The sequence below is a fragment of the Felis catus genome, chromosome A3 (genome assembly GCF_018350175.1).
Source record: "Felis catus isolate Fca126 chromosome A3, F.catus_Fca126_mat1.0, whole genome shotgun sequence".
NCBI lineage: Eukaryota > Metazoa > Chordata > Mammalia > Carnivora > Felidae > Felis > Felis catus.
In genome coordinates this window covers 92,244,787-92,255,220 of record NC_058370.1, presented here as the reverse complement: position 1 = coordinate 92,255,220, position 10,434 = coordinate 92,244,787, and positions in this window count along the sequence as shown.

Below are 10,434 nucleotides of genomic sequence, written 5' to 3'. Positions count from 1 at the left end.
ATAAAATGAAGTCCCAATTTTGTACTTTAGTTTGCTTTTATTTGTTTTTTGCTGTTGGTTAGCCATTGTTTACCTCCACAAAAAAAAAAAAAAAAAAAAAAAGAAAAAGAAGTAAAAGGACTAAGAAAGAATTAAGCTTGAATAAAGGGATAGTTTGTCCAAAGAGATGAGAAATCCATTTTCTATTTTCATGGCCAAGAAGAATTTTTAGAAACTGTGGACAGTACTTCTAAAACTATTACCATGCATAGTAATTCCTCAGGCCACGTGGTGTTCAGCTTGATTCAAATTTAGCCCTTTAAATGTCAGAGCATTTATTTAAGTCATTTGAGATAGGAATTTTCAAAGAGCACAATCTTATTAAACTGAATATATACAAACACACTGCACCTCATAACTGATGACTTAGGGATTGGCGACTCGAACAATTAATGCTGGACTTACGTTCAGGGAAACCAACCTCACTAAAGGTTCAGGGACAAAGCGCCAGTTATTTATTATTTTTATAATTCTCTTGTTTCTCTCCTGTCAATGCCACACCTTAGGACAGTCAATGTCAGGCTCAGGAACACTTCTCTGGCTTTTCCCACTGCCAGACTTGGAGTAAACAAATTGCTCAGATTATAGAAGGTTTTTCCTACTCAAGCCATGTTTGTTTCTAGAGCTGTCATGTTCAGTGACTAAGGCTGCATGCCGCCTGAGCTGCAGAGAAGGGAAGGGAGCAGCCCGCCTCCACTCATCCATCACTGGCATATGTTGAATGCACAGGAGCATCTTCATTAAGATAATGATGCTACTTGCTAGATGTTTTGGCCAATGTACATGTGCAGTACAGTGTGGTTTCTTTGATGTCCAGCAGCATAAAAACAACATTTGTAAATCTGGTATATTTAGGTGGCTACCAATTTATGTGTATGAAATCTTTGCATTTTATTTCGGGTCATCAAATGAAGAAATGAAGACGGAATCACTTTGTTTTCTCCTGTAGATTGACAACACTACCAATTAAGTGACTCTTCTATGTTTCCCAAGAGGAGGACGGAAAAATAGTTTTGCTGTGTATTGTGAAAGGACAGCAGAAGTCCCATTTTTAAAATGGTTAAACAAAATTAAACTTTAACTAAACTTTTAAAGATCTTTTGTATTAACAAGAATTCTATCTACAGGGAAAGAGTTAAGGGGAAAAGTGCAAGTGAGCTACTAATCAACTGGAAACAATAAGGAGGCAACTTAATCCCCATTAAATGAAGAGTATTTGCCCAATACTTAACTTGGCATTTGCCCAAATCCCTCAATGTATAAGTTGTTCTTGTTACAAGTACTTCAAACCAGAGTCTCAATAACAAACCACAGACCAGTAAAATAAATTCAGTATGAAACCAATTAAACCATTGCTTTAATTTGATTTTTTTTCTGACATTAAGATGTATTTTTTACATATTTTCACTTTGTTAACTTCAGAAAATTCTCAGAGTCCCCTGACAGTCTTTTGATAACAAAAAAGACAGGGTGTAATTTCAAAAACAGAAACCAAACCCTACACATCCATACCTAAGTTCCCAGAGAGCACTACAATTTGCTAGAGGCACAGTTACACTTCTTAGAGTTTGTACTGTGTTTTTAAAGTTTACTTAAAGCCACAAACTTTATATGAAAGACTGCATCAGATGTTTTGGGTGAACTGCTTAGATGTCTTGCTTCATCTTTCACCTCTTTCAATTGCCAGCCCCCTCTGTGTGGGCTCTTGTGGTTATTTAGAAATGAATTACTTTTACAACGTCACTTAAAATTTTTGGTGCCAGACTAAATAGTGATACCACATTTGTGTGTTTATTTTGTATTGTTCCACATGTTCTTACTACCTTTCCATATCTGCGTGCAGATGTGTTATGGTAAGTTAGTATCAGAACTCCAATATAAACTTGCAGTTGGTACCAAGAATATCTCAGGTTGTATCCTTTGCTGCCTTAGATCCCACAGATGACCTTCAATGACCTATCAATGAGATAACTTCCACTTGCTCTCCTAGCACACGGAGATTGTGGAAAAGAGGAATTATCAGGCAGGACAACTCCTACAAAAGCAGTGACACGAAAGCATTCTTCCTGTAGCCCCATCTATCTCTCATGTGGCTCCTCACAGCCAGCGGCCAGGGCTCCCTGCTGGCCCCAGGGTCCCAGTGGTCTGGTACTCTGTCCATGCCTTCCAAGAAGCATCCAAATATATTCTTGTCTCTGACTCTTCAACAAATACTACTTGCCATTTGTCTTAATTTTTGAGGCAACTTCGTTAATCTAATTACTTGATTTCAAAGTACCTTTAACTTAATATGAATTTAGCTGCACCCACACAAAAGATAAGAACCTCCAGTCTTGCAAGAATAACTTTTAAAACACTGTTGGATATATGGAGCAGTAAAATACATAAAGATATATATATATATATATATATATATACACACACACACACACACACACACACACACACATATGCATATATATGTATGTCATATATATGATATTATATATATATATATAAATGTACTGGCTTAGTTGTTTATTTACTTATTTATTTATTAAAGGTGAACATCACAGATAAAGCTAAAGTTTACCTGAAACCACTATAAAAAATTCATAGCAGTCCTTTTGTCTTATATGTACCAATCACAGATTATAGTCATGGTCATTAAAAATGAAAAGATCTCATTAGAAAGAAGGAAAAAATATTAAATAAGTGACACTCTTTATGACTACACATCAATAAACACTCTTCTTACTAAGCGTCCACTAGTGTCAGATATTTTATATCTATTTGTGTGTGTGCATGTGTATGTGTGTGTGTGCACGCACACACACACACATATTGTTTCCCCTCATTCCCACATTGATGGTGGCCAAAGACCATTTAGCTTCCATTCTTTAGATAAGGAAACAGAAGCGTATGCAGTTAGTGACTCCACCAAGGGCTCAGCTAGTAGAGACACGACTGGAACTTTAATCTGCCTGATGTATACACCTGTACTCCTGTACTCCTGACTAAGGCACGCAGTTCATTCTGTCACCCAATGTGAGTTAAAATTTGACACTTTCCCTGTCATGCCACCAGGCAAATATTTTTCACAAATTCTGTACCGCATAGTGATCATTATAAAAATAACATTTTTGAAGTGTTTATTTTTAGAGGAAGCTAATATTTGATTTATTTCACTTCATGACCTAAAAAATCAATTTGAGACAGTTGGTATTTGGATCATAGCTTAATATTTGACTAATACACAAGTTGAGATGGGATTTGGCTGATATGGTGAAGTATCAATGTGAAAAGGGAATTTTTTGCAAATCAAAATGATTGCTTTAGCCAGATTCATTTTCATAAATATTAAAACCAATATTTGCTGGCTCAGATTACTTCTCCCATAGGACATATCTAAGTTAAAATATTACTTTTGGCAAAGAATTAGTTTACAATGTGGCCTCGTTGCCATTTGGAATTTTAAAGCAATTTGAAATATTGAAGGTTTTTGTTGTTGTGTTTCGGTTTTATTTCTGTCTTGTTTTTTTTTTCTGGAAAACAATAAATGCTTTTAGCATATGCATAGTAAGTATTGTTTAAAAAGCATTTCGAATGCAAAGGTCGCTTATGATATAGCCTATTTAAGCTAGTAAAATTTCTCGATGACTTGGATCTCCCAAACTTAATCAGTCAGTGTTATTTTTCTATGAAACTGGTTTGTATCCAACGGGACTTTCCCCCCAAATAATATATGTAAAACCATGTAAACAACTAGCTGCAAAGAATTATTTTTCTGCTTTATTTTCCAAAAGAATTGAATAGTATAAATGATATTGTATGAAGAATTGATAACCAACGTGATAGAAGTTACTCACCTCAAATACTTTTCATAGGTCCATTTAGATGCACCAAACAATTAACCTGATCTAATAAATCTTCTGTATGTCTTACTCATTTACTTATGACATTATTATCTTAAACTACTGTATGTAAAGAAATTAATATCTACTTTTTTCTTTATAATTAATCCCTCATACTGTCTCTCTAAATCTCAGTGAAACCAAAAGTTTAGTTTTAAAAATTTTATTGCTTCTTTTTGGGGGTATTACTATATTTTTGTTGTTGTTGTTGTTGTTGTTGTTATATTAAATTATATAAACAAAAATGCCTAAGTACCCCGAGGCTTCTGGCTTATCTAGACCTTTGAAACCCAACTAAATAGCTCAAGACCATTCCATTTATGGTTGAAAGCTCAACACCCTTCCTAGGATATCCAGTGCGATGCCTAGGGTGGGGGATACAAGGGCTTACATTCTCCTGGTCACTTGAGCCTTTAGATTTGGTTTCCTCTTGTCACCTTGCCTCCTGAGTCTATTTCATTTCACCCTCTGCAGGAGTACTGTCACTGCCCTTTAATCTTTCAAGCAAAGCATCAATAATGCAATGTTGTGGCATTTAGTAGATATCTGGTTAAGGTCTAGAAGTAAACCAGAGGCCTACTTTGTTGTTCAAAGCAAGGAATGACTCCTAAAATAGAATATTAGACTCCCAGTACTTTAAGTTACTTGGACATCCCTTCACAGGGAATTTCTCACTGCTCATCCTTCTCTTTTTGATTGAGCCTGATCCAGGGGCACCTGGGTGGCTCAGTCGGTTCAGCATCCAACTTTGGCTCAAGTCATGATTTCACAGTGAGTTTGAGCCCCACGTGGGGCTCTGTGTGGACAGCTCAGAGCCTGGAGCCTCCTTCAGATTCTGTGTCTCCCTCTTTCTCTCTCCACCACTCCCCCACTCATGTTCTGTCTGACTCTCTCTCTCTCTCTCTCTCAAAAATAGATAATAAACATTAAAAAAAAGTTTTGATTAAGCCTGAGCCATTTTTCTCCTGACCATGCACCCACCCCTCCGTTCCTCCCTTTTCAGGTCCCCTCACACCTCACACTGTCTCTCCTGCTGATGACTCTTATTTCTCATATAGGCCATGATAGTGTTCTCTTTCTCTTTTTTTTTTTTTTTCTTCAGTTTTCGTGGATGGTGATGAGTTTCTTAAATACACTTTTATAACCAAAAGGTTAACTCACAGGTATTTCTAAATTAAAAACAAACAAACAAACAAACAAACAAACAAAGTCATCTACCTTAGGTCTTTAATCCTAGCAATGCAAAACAAAATGCATTAAGTTTTCTCTTTACCTTGATTTAGTCACTTATTTTTAGTCACTTATTTTTTATTTAGTTCTACTGACGATTATGTTGGTAGTCTACTTGAGTCTACTTGAAATCCTTTTTGAAGAGTGCATTATGTAAACCTTACCAAATAAATTATGAATGGATGGATGACAGATAGAGATATGCACAGAGATACATTTAATATTTTATCTTTACCTATTTTCTTATTGTTGAATGCATCACACATCAAAGGTCTGACAAACATCTGAATTTCAGAGAAAGCAAGAAATTTGCTTTCAGAGCAGTAAATCACGCTTTTCAGTAGAATATCCTAAAAATTTAAACGTTATCTTTTCAATGTTCTGAAATTACAATACTTATTAAGCTATATAAGTACAATGCCCCTTCCCTAGTGAATTTTCTTTGGAAATGTTAACAAAGTTTACTTGCCCTCCCCCCTTTTTTGGTACCAACCTTGTACCCGGTGCTGAAGCCAGCACATCTAAAGCATAGTTTTCGCCCTAGAACTTTCACTATATAAATAGCTAAAAGACAAATGCCGTGCAATTACTCTGCATTTGTTTCTAATTGTTCTAATTACCTCACTACTCTAGAAATATTCATTCCTCAGCTTTGCTTTTTGTTGCCTTATTGTGTAGAGAGAGAAAGAGCATTTTTTTTCTTCACCATAAATGTTTGCTTGTTTGAGGGAGGAGGGGGAATTTCTTCAGTACTGTATATTAAGCAATGCACTTCCCATAAAGATTACTTTTAAAGTCATCAAATATCTGACATTTATGGTATCAAAATATGAAAGAAGGATTGTGCATGTAGGGTAATGGCAGCACTCACTGCTTTCCATAAAGCACTTTCCATGATGAATTGATTAAACAGGCCAGGAGCAGAGTTAAACAGATTTCCATGGATCTCATCCAGATAGCATTTTTACCAGCCTGTCTTATGCAGTGCCAGGAAAACTGTAAATAAGTTACTGACCCTTCCTTAGAGCAGATACTCCCAGAAAGTTCACTGTGTTTTTAGCTCAAAAGATAAAGGACTTACGGTTTCATCACCATGATTACCATTAGCATCACCTAATGGTCTCGTGCTAAATTCCAGACAAAGCATGATGCCAAGGGTAACAAACATTATCTGGAATATTTGCACCAATCTTGAAAGGCAAATCATGGTGTCTTCACTTGAAAGGTAAGACAATTGAAGTCCAACATTTTTTTTTAATTTTTTTTCAACGTTTATTTATTTTGGGGACAGAGAGAGACAGAACATGAACGGGGGAGGGGCAGAGAGAGAGGGAGACACAGAATCGGAAACAGGCTCCAGGCTCTGAGCCAACAGCCCAGAGCCCGACGCGGGGCTCGAACTCACAGACCGCAAGATCGTGACCTGGCTGAGTCGGACGCTTAACCGACTGCGCCACCCAGGCGCCCCAGAAGTCCAACATTTTTAAAATGTGTGTGCAACTCCTTGGAATCATGTTTATTTGCTTCCAAGACCAGTATTGATTTTTCCTACCATAAGGTGTATCCATCATAAAATGCAACTATCATAAACCACATTTGATGAAATCCTGCTATTTTAAAATCACTAGACGACACTGAGATGATCAAGTTCAACTTTATGAATTTCAACATTCCCATAACTATCTGTTTCATACTATAAAAAGTCAACTAAACATCACATTTTTCCATATGCTCACATTTAAAAAATTTTTTTTAATGTTTATTTATTTTTAAGAGAGACAGAGACAGGACGCAAGCGGGTTAGGAGCAGAGAGAGAGGGAGACACAGAATCTGTGTCTCCACAGGCTCCAGGCTCCGAGCGGTCAGCACAGAGCCGGACGCAGGGCTCGAATTCACGAGCTATGAGATCATGACCTGAACCGAAGTTGGACGCTCAACCCACTGAGCCACCCAGGCACCCCTACTCACATTTTTTTTTAATGTGTGGGACCCTTTTTACCTTATATACTCCTTTCCCCTTCACACTTTTTTCAACTAATGGTTATATTCTTGAAAGGCATTGAACAACATGCAGAATAGGATTGTGATCCTGGAGAGAAGGAAACACACACAGTGAACCCCAATAATGCACCATCTTTCTCCCTTGCGGTATTTTGCTGCCACTGATCCAAGCAGATCCAGAATCTCTGAAAGCTGAGGAAGTAGACAAAGGAATTCCAAGACACTGACGCTGCTGTATCTGCAAGGCAGGAAAGAGCTGTGCAGGATAAGATCAGGGGCAGAGGTATGTGTGGATATTCACTGCAGATATTAAGCTGGGCTGAGTTGGATATTTGGAGGGTTGGACTGAACAGCCTGTACCAGAGATGGCTGCTCAGATATCGAGAGCTGAAAAGTTATGCCAAAGGTACTGTAGTATGAGGGAATGTTCAAATAAAATTAAATAAATAAACAGAAAAACCATATAATCACATCGATAAATGATAAAAGCTCTCAGTAAATTAGGAATAAATGAACATTTTCTCCATATTGCAGGAGGCATCAATGAAAAACCTACTGCTAATATTATATTTAACACTAACTAAATACAAGTTATGTTCACTCTCATCAGTTCTGTTGAACAATGTATGGAGTCCTATCCTGTATAGATGAGCAAAAAAATAGTAAAAGGCATAAAGTTTGAAAAAGAAGTAAAGCTGTCTTTTTTTTACACATAACATGATCATTTGCATAGAAAATTTTAAGGATTCTATAAAAATTACTATGTGGATTTTAGCATAGAATACAAATTCAATATATGAAAGCAATTGTGTTTCCATATACTAACAACAAACATTTGGAAAGTAAATTTTGGAAAAAAATCTCTTTATAATATCAAAACATTACAATGTAAAAAATATCTAAGAACATACGTGCAAAATATCTATACTGACTGAAAATTACAAAGATGGATCAAGAAATTAAAGAACTAAAATTATATTCACGGATTGGAGGATTCATGGTTGTTAATGTGTCCATCCTCCCCAAAATGGTATATAAATGCAATACAACCACTCTCAATATTTCACTAAGCCATGTAGAAGAAAAAGACATACTGATTCTAAAATTTATGTAGAAATTCAAGAATACAGAATAGTCAAATGATCTTTAAGAGAAAAACAAGGGGCGCCTGGGTGGCTCAGTCAGTTAAGCGTCCGACTTTAGCTCAGGTCACCATCTCACGGTCCGTGATTTCGAGCCCCGCGCCGGGCTCTGGGCTGATGGCTCAGAGCCTGGAGCCTGCTTCCGATTCTGTGTCTCCCTCTCTCTCTGCCCCTCCCCCGTTCATGCTCTCTCTCTGTCTCAAAAATAAATAAAACGTTAAAAAAAATTAAAAAAATAAAAGAAAAACAAAGTTGGAGTATCACACTATATGAATTAAAGATTTACTATAAAGAAATAGTAATTAAAAAAAGTAGTATTCACATTAAGATAAAAAACTGTGTCATATGAACAGAATATGTATTCTAGAAACAGAATCAAAGTTCAACCGATTTTTAATAAAGACACTAAATAAATTCGATACGAAAAATTTTATCAAATGATGGTTTAACAACTGGATAAGTCTATAGGAAATAAAAACAAGGCTACACCACTACTTCACACCATACACAGAAAATAATTTGAGACATATTATACACATAAACAGAAAACCCATATGCTTTTAGAAGAAAACAAGGTAGAACATCTTCCTGACCTTGGGGTAGTCTTCATAAGGTGGACATGAAACATACTAATGACACACATAAGAATAATCAATTAGACTCATACAAAATTAAAGCACTCTACTTATCAAATAGTATTGTTAAGAATGTTAATACACTGGCACAAAAACAGACACATAGACCAATGGAATAGAATAGAAACCCCAGAACTAGACCCACAAACGTATGGCCAACTCATCTTTGACAAAGCAGGAAAGAACATACAATGGAAAAAAGACAGTCTCTTTAACAAATGGTGCTGGGAGAACTGGACAGCAACATGCAGAAGGTTGAAACTAGACCACTTTCTCACACCATTCACAAAAATAAACTCAAAATGGATAAAGGACCTAAATGTGAGACAGGAAACCATCAAAACCTTAGAGGAGAAAGCAGGAAAAGACCTCTCTGACCTCAGCCATAGCAATCTCTTACTCGACACATCCCCAAAGGCAAGGGAATTAAAAGCAAAAATGAACTACTGGGACCTTATGAAGATAAAAAGCTTCTGCACAGCAAAGGAAACAACCAACAAAACTGAAAGGCAACCAACGGAATGGGAAAAGATATTTGCAAATGACATATCGGACAAAGGGCTAGTATCCAAAATCTATAAAGAGCTCACCAAACTCCACACCCGAAAAACAAATAACCCAGTGAAGAAATGGGCAGAAAACATGAATAGACACTTCTCTAAAGAAGACATCCGGATGGCCAACAGGCACATGAAAAGATGTTCAGCGTCGCTCCTTATCAGGGAAATACAAATCAAAACCACACTCAGGTATCACCTCACGCCAGTCAGAGTGGCCAAAATGAACAAATCAGGAGACTATAGATGCTAGAGAGGATGTGGAGAAACGGGAACCCTCTTGCACTGTTGGTGGGAATGCAAACTGGTGCAGCCACTCTGGAAAGCAGTGTGGAGGTTCCTCAGAAAATTAAAAATAGACCTACCCTATGACCCAGCAATAGCACTGCTAGGAATTTATCCAAGGGCCTGATGCATAGGGCCACTTGTACCCCAATGTTCATAGCAGCACTCTCAACAATAGCCAAATTATGGAAAGAGCCTAAATGTCCATCAACTGATGAATGGATAAAGAAATTGTGGTTTATATACACAATGGAGTACTACGTGGCAATGAGAAAAAATGAAATATGGCCTTTTGTAGCAACGTGGATGGAACTGGAGAGTGTGATCTAAGTGAAATAAGCCATACAGAGAAAGACAGATACCATATGGTCTCACTCTTATGTGGATCCTGAGAAACTTAACAGGAACCCATGGGGGAGGGGAAGGAAAAAAATTAAAAAAAAAAAGAGTTTAGAGTGGGAGACAGCCAAAGCATAAGAGACTGTTAAAAACTGAGAACAAACTGAGGGTTGATGGGGGGTGGGAGGGAGGAGAGGGTGGGTGATGGGTATTGAGGAGGGCATCTTTTGGGATGAGCACTGGGTGTTGTATGGAAACCAATTTGACAATAAATTTCATATATATATAAAAAAAAGAATGTTAATACACAAA